We start from the raw sequence: 6,246 nt of genomic DNA, 5'->3' as shown, positions 1-6,246 counted from the left end.
TCGCACAGACTGGTGTGCTTCTTCCATGTGGACTTTGTTGCTTCTGAGCTAGATGGCCACTTGTTTACCTTCAAGTCTTCAAGACCCCAGGTGCTATATCTTTTGATAGCCGGGCACCATCAGCTTTCTTCACCACATTTACTTATGCATCCGCTTTGTCTACAATGATTGTGTCGGGAAGGTGAGCATCATAGAATGCCAATTTAATAGAACAAAGTATTCTTGCATTGAGTAAGTACTTGAGTAGAATACTTACCTGGCAGGGGAGATACCATGATCACGAAGGTGGTTTTCCCAGGGCGAGGCTTATCCATTGCACTCCGGATGTGCTGACCCCTGCGATTTCCCCAAATGTGGGAAACTCGACTGCATAATTTGTGGTAGTGGGGGACTGTGTTCGCGCTCTCCCCTGGGAAAAAAAAAGTACTTGAGTAGAGGCCCAATGTTCTGCTACCTTAATACTAAACCTATAAATATTTGCACATAGATCTATTTCCCCATCCTCATATATAAATACATTTACATATGTACATGCCTTTATTTAGACCTCTATAAATGCCCTTTACCACCTATCTCTTTACTCTATTTCCTTTGATTTCCTCTTGTCCCACTATCATGCTCAGTCTTCATTTGGGTTTCAGTAATTCCTCTTGGTTATATTATCCTTGATCATGCCCTACCAGGCCTCCTACACCGTCCTCACCACCGATTTGGATCACTTGTTGTTCCCTTGTCTCTGGGTTTGTTAACACCAATACCTTTCCCCCCACTTCCCCCTCTCCCATGTCCCTCCAGAACTGTCAGTCTCATTGTTGTTTTTCTCCTCCAGATTGTTCATCCAGCCTATCTTATTTAGACAGGCCTGTGGAGATAATAACATGCACAAAAACAAGACAGAACAAAACCAAGCAACAATATACAACAGACTAACAACAAGAAGAAACCAATGACAAAAATCCCCCAAAACAAAACACAACAAGAAAGAAAAGCTTGTAGTTAGTTCAAGGACTGTTTATTGGCATTTAGGAGTGTTTTCTAGTCCAGTCTGTTGGGGAACCAAGCCCTGGTCCCAAAGTCTACCTTCGGCATTCCCTGGGGACCTCGTTGCTCCGTTCCCTTGCTGTTCTGTTGCCCCCCTTAGTGTTTTGCCTTGATGTGGCAGGATCATATCGGGCACAGGAATGGAAGATTTTGACACTACAAGCCGACATTCAGCTGAAGTCCAGAGCACATGAAGTTCTGGAACTTCTGGAAGTTCCGGAACTTCCTTGCAGAGGGAAAGTACCCAAACCTGAGAAAATGTGCTACCAACTCGACTGCATTATTTGGGTCTACTTATTGATGTGAGTCAGCCTTTCCCCACATAAAGATCATTAAGGCCAAGTACCGTTTCACCATGACTGATGATCATTTGGAAGTGTGCTTGAGGATGGCTGTCAGCAGCTACTGTTGGGACTATGAACCCCTTGCTCATTCCATTTATTGTAAGTCATCAGAGTAAACTCCGGTAATGAAAACAAATGTGTATAGTTAATTGTGTTGTGTTGTGCAATATGGACTCATGCAGTTATGCAAGGCACATAAACATACACTGTACCTATAAAGAATTCTCAATGCATTTATGAATAAATGTAATAAATAAATAAAAATAAATATTCGCTTTGCATTTTTGTAGTTGGTAGATCATTTTGACGAGATCATTTTATAAGTGGCTTGCATGCTGGAAAAGTGTGTGCACCCTTGGACTAGTCGGAGCCTATGTTGAGAAATGATCTCTCCACATGGAGTTGGTTCTGTTATTTTGAAGCAGAACTTTGATTTGCCCTTGTAAAAATCATATGTAGTCCCTTTTAAAAGTTTTATTCTACTATTTTTAAACAATTCCTGAAATGAATGATCTCAAAAAATAACAAAACTCAAGCACATCTGGAGTGACACCTACACGTTGCTATAAATATTGTAGCAGTTCTAACATTCTAGTCCAGATGCCTATGACATTTGCTACTGGTTGAGTGACTATTGGGTATTTAAGTATAAATTAAACCATCGACTCTATCACACCTGGATTCCTGCTGAATAGATTAGAAGACTAAATGGAGTGAGAATGAGGAAAATGCAAAGTGATTTCTCATAAAGGCATGAAGCTCTGAGCTGTCAATGAAAGCAAACCCTGCCGCACTCTGCTTTGCCAGAGAAAATGATGTGGTACTTAACGGAATTGGGCTCTATTTATAATCCTCACTAAGCGGACTATTTGTCACTGTTTAGTGCAACTCTTTTCTACAATAGGGAATTAATTGACCCATCACTAAGAAAGCTATGGGTCTTTGAGGGGGGCAGCGGGAGGGAGATTCTATGGGAGCGCCAGAAGGACTGTCCTCCCTGGGCTGGACTTCCCAGCCTCAGTAACCAAAGAAAAAGTCTCTTATGGGCATGTCTTGCATCAGAAAGGGTGCCAGGGGAATTCTGGTATCATTGGTCCAACAAGAGCAAGCTCCCTTTTTAGCCTCTGCTATTTATGTTGACAAGTTTATTACCTTGTTTACATTATTTGCAATTTGTACAGATATCTTGGACTCTTTGGAGAGAGAGTTATTAATAAGTATGGGTAAAGCTATTTTGTAAAACTCAAAGAAAACATATTTAAAGCATTTTGTAAAACCCTAAGAAAACAAGTAAATCAGCTGTACAAGACCTCGTTAGAGTTTTGAAAAGCAAGGATGTTACTCTAAGGACTAAGGTGTGCCTGACCCAAGGCATGGTATTTTCCGTTGCCTCCTATGCAAGTGAAAATTGGACATTGAATACAGAAGACTGAAGAAGAATGGATACATGTGAATTGTGGTGCTGGAGAAGAATGTTGAAAGTCCTATGAACTGCTCAATGCACAGACCGATCTGTCTTGGAAGGGGTATGACCAGAGTGCTCCTTAGAGGCAGTGATAGCAAGAGTTCCGAGACTTTGGACATGTTGTTTGGATAAGGTCTGTCCCGGAGAAGGGCACCATGCTTGGTAAAGGGGAGGGGCAGCAAAGGAAAGGAAGGCCCTCAGGAGAGAGCTTGACACGTGGCTGCCACAATAGGCTCAAGCAGAGGATCAAGTTTCAGGATGGTGCAGGGCCGGACAATGTTTGCGTCTGTTGTGCATATGGTTGCTATGGATCGGAACTGACTCAGGTGTACTCTAATTATATTCTCATGTATTAATATGTTGGCACTGAAGAATAGGTGCCTGGTCTGTTGATGTTGGCTTGACACGTTCCAACCAAAACCCACCATAATCAAGTTGATTCCAGCTCACGTTGTGGTTGGTGTTAGGGGCCATAGAGTTGGTTCCAACTCATAGCGACTCTGTACTAGAGCATGAAACACTCCCAGTACTGGACCATCCTCACATTCGTTTGTATGCTTGAGCCCATTGTGGTAGGCACTGTGCTAATCCATCCTGTCCAGAGTTTTCCTCGTTTTCACTCTTTCTACTTCACCAAGTGTGGTGTACTTCTCCAGGAAGTGGTCTCTCCTACAACATGTCTAAATTACATGAAACAACATCTCACCATTCTTGCTTCTCAGGAACATTCTGACTGTACTTATTCCAATACAGATGGATTTGTTCTTTTGTCAGTCCATGGTACTTTCACTATTCTTTGGCAGCATTGTAATTCAAATGTATAGATTCTTCATTCATCTTCCTTATTTGATATAGAGCTTTTACATGCACACGATGTGCTTGAAAATATCAAGGTTTGAGTCAGGACCACCTTAGCCCTCAATGTAACATCTTTGCTTTTCAACACCCGAGAGAGGTCTTGTGTAGTACATTTACTGAATGCAACACATCCTTTGATCTCTTGACTACTTCCATGAGCATTGGTTGTGGATCCAAGAAAGACAAAATCCTTGACAACTTCAACCTTTACTCCATTTATCCTGATGTTAACTATTGGTCCTGTTGTGAGGACATTGGTTTTCTTTGCATTAAGTTGTAATGCATATTAAAGGCTCCAATCCTTGATCTTCATCAGTAAGTGTTTCAAGTCTTCCTCACTTTCAGTAAGCCAGGCTGCGTCACCTGTTTATCAAAGTTAAGTTACTGCTCCTCTTAATAAATCAATACTGAGGTGTTAAAGTTAACTGTCAAATAAAAATTTCAATATAAAGCATTTTACTTTTTTAATTTCATTTGGTTTAATTACCTGAATTATAGCAACTTAAATCCCAGCTGGCTTATTGCTATTCATGTTCTCTGCCATTGAAGTCTTCTAATGAATGTTGTCCATGCAGAGAGCCTTATAGTCTCAGAGTTCATCTTCCAGGATCAACAAAATTTCCCAGCGAGTGATATTTCATGCAATCTTTAGAAGTAAGTTTTCATGCTCAAACTTATGATTGCATTTCAATTTTTAAAAGCAAGGCAATAATAATTATAACTAGTCCATTGGCTTTAATTTTATGCCAGTAATTAGAGTTATAATTAAGAAATCCACATTTATTTATAAAATTTTACCTGGGGGTGTAAAGGCCTTCTCACTCTTTATTAAAAAGATGATCGTTTTATATGCTATTAAAATGAGTCATGCTGAAATCATTGCTTACAAGGGGTTCATCTAAATGATAATGGAAATAAAAAGTAAGTTCTGCTTCCTAGTAAAGGTCCTTTTTTTCTCCCTTCCCCAATCTGGCAAATGTAATAGCACGTGAAAATATAGTTAAGTCAAGAACAAACTAATAGCACAATTGGAAGATCAAATAAACTATGTCCTTGGTGATTTATTTTATTTTATACTTTAAAGTACTTTTTTCCCCAGTAACATTTTATTGTGATTTGGGTGAAAGTTTACAGAGCAAATTAGTTTTCCATCCAACAGTTTATACACATTTTGCTTCTCGACATCAGCTGCAATCCCTTCAATGTGACAGCATTGTTCTCACTTCCTCTACTGGTTCCCTGTTCCTGTTTCTCTTCTTTCTAGCCCATTCCTGCCTTTGGAAATTTTGGTGGTCCCATTTGGTTGATTGTTTTGAGAACTATGATTCACATAGGTGCTGTATTGACTTATGGTTTGGTTCTTTAAGGTAACACTCTTGATAACAATTATTAATGTGTATTTTCAAAAGAGATACAACCTTATGGCCCTTAGAGTTTAGCAATTGTTTCTAGCTTTCTTCTATTGTGGTAGTTAGATAAACCTGGTGTCAATTTGGAATTTGAGAGGATTACGAGTGAAGGGTAGAGTGTGGCCTGTCAATCAAGATATTACCAATGAGGCCTCTGTGTGGGCATGGCTTTCTCCTGAGAATTCTGGGAAATCTGGATTTTTCTTCCTGGGAGATGGGAGATACTTCTCTCTCTCTGGGCTGACTCCCTGGGAGACGCTGCAGCAGGCAAGACACATTGAATCACGCTAGTGCCCTGAGCTGGAGAAACCACATGGAGCTACCCTGAGGCAGCCAGAACCCTGGACCTGGAGCAGCCACATGGAGACCCCTGCCAGGGCTGAGATGCTTATAACGCCACTGGATCCAAAGACTTTCTACCCACTGGCCTGTGATTATCCTGCATTCGGCATCACTGCATGTGTTTCGTGAGTCTGAAGAGGACTTTACAGATTGGTATCAGACATATGGGCTAATATCGGACTTATGGACTTGGACTGGACTGGGTTGGGATGCTTTCTTAATGTACAATTACCCATTATAGAAAACCCTCTCTTATATAAAGATGACGGTGTCTATGAATTACTTTTTCTACCAGACTAACACACCCCTATAGCTGATGAAAATGATTAGCCCTTTGCCTCAAGAAAATGCATGTGTGCACACTAGTTTTGCATACAATTTCAGGGGTCCATGGATCTCTGAAGCTCCTGGTCAATTAGTCACAAACTAGAAAATATTTACTATAACTAAGTAATTAATAATGCTTTCAAAAATTTTAAATTAATCATTCCTTATAAACAATGTTATTGCTTAATATTCAGGAATCTTAATTTATATGCAGGCCATATACTTTTCTTTAGGCTAAGCCTCAGAAAATTTGCATCAGCTCTAAACTCAAAGACCTGAATCTATTAATCCACCGATCAATAATTTTAGGATTAGCAGCTATTGTGTAAGTCTTTGAGTAAGTCCAATAATTAAAACATTATTACTTTTTTCCTTCAAGTCTATTTTCTCACATTCACTGAAGAGCAAGTTATAGATGTAGGTGAACACATTAATTTGCTTAGCAGTGTTAGGGATTCAT

General features: G+C 39.9%; 1 non-coding gene across 1 annotated transcript; it reads left to right on the top strand.

Moving 5' to 3' along the window:
* The first annotated feature begins 248 nt into the window (after positions 1 to 248).
* LOC142453989 (U1 spliceosomal RNA) lies at positions 249 to 412 on the top strand. Its single transcript, XR_012785531.1, has one exon. It is a non-coding gene; the product is annotated as a U1 spliceosomal RNA (small nuclear RNA).
* Positions 413 to 6,246: the final 5,834 nt, after the last annotated feature.

Source organism: Tenrec ecaudatus, chromosome 7, assembly GCF_050624435.1.
Source record: "Tenrec ecaudatus isolate mTenEca1 chromosome 7, mTenEca1.hap1, whole genome shotgun sequence".
NCBI classification, from domain to species: Eukaryota; Metazoa; Chordata; class Mammalia; order Afrosoricida; family Tenrecidae; genus Tenrec; species Tenrec ecaudatus.
This window is presented reverse-complemented; position numbering and strand designations above follow the sequence as displayed.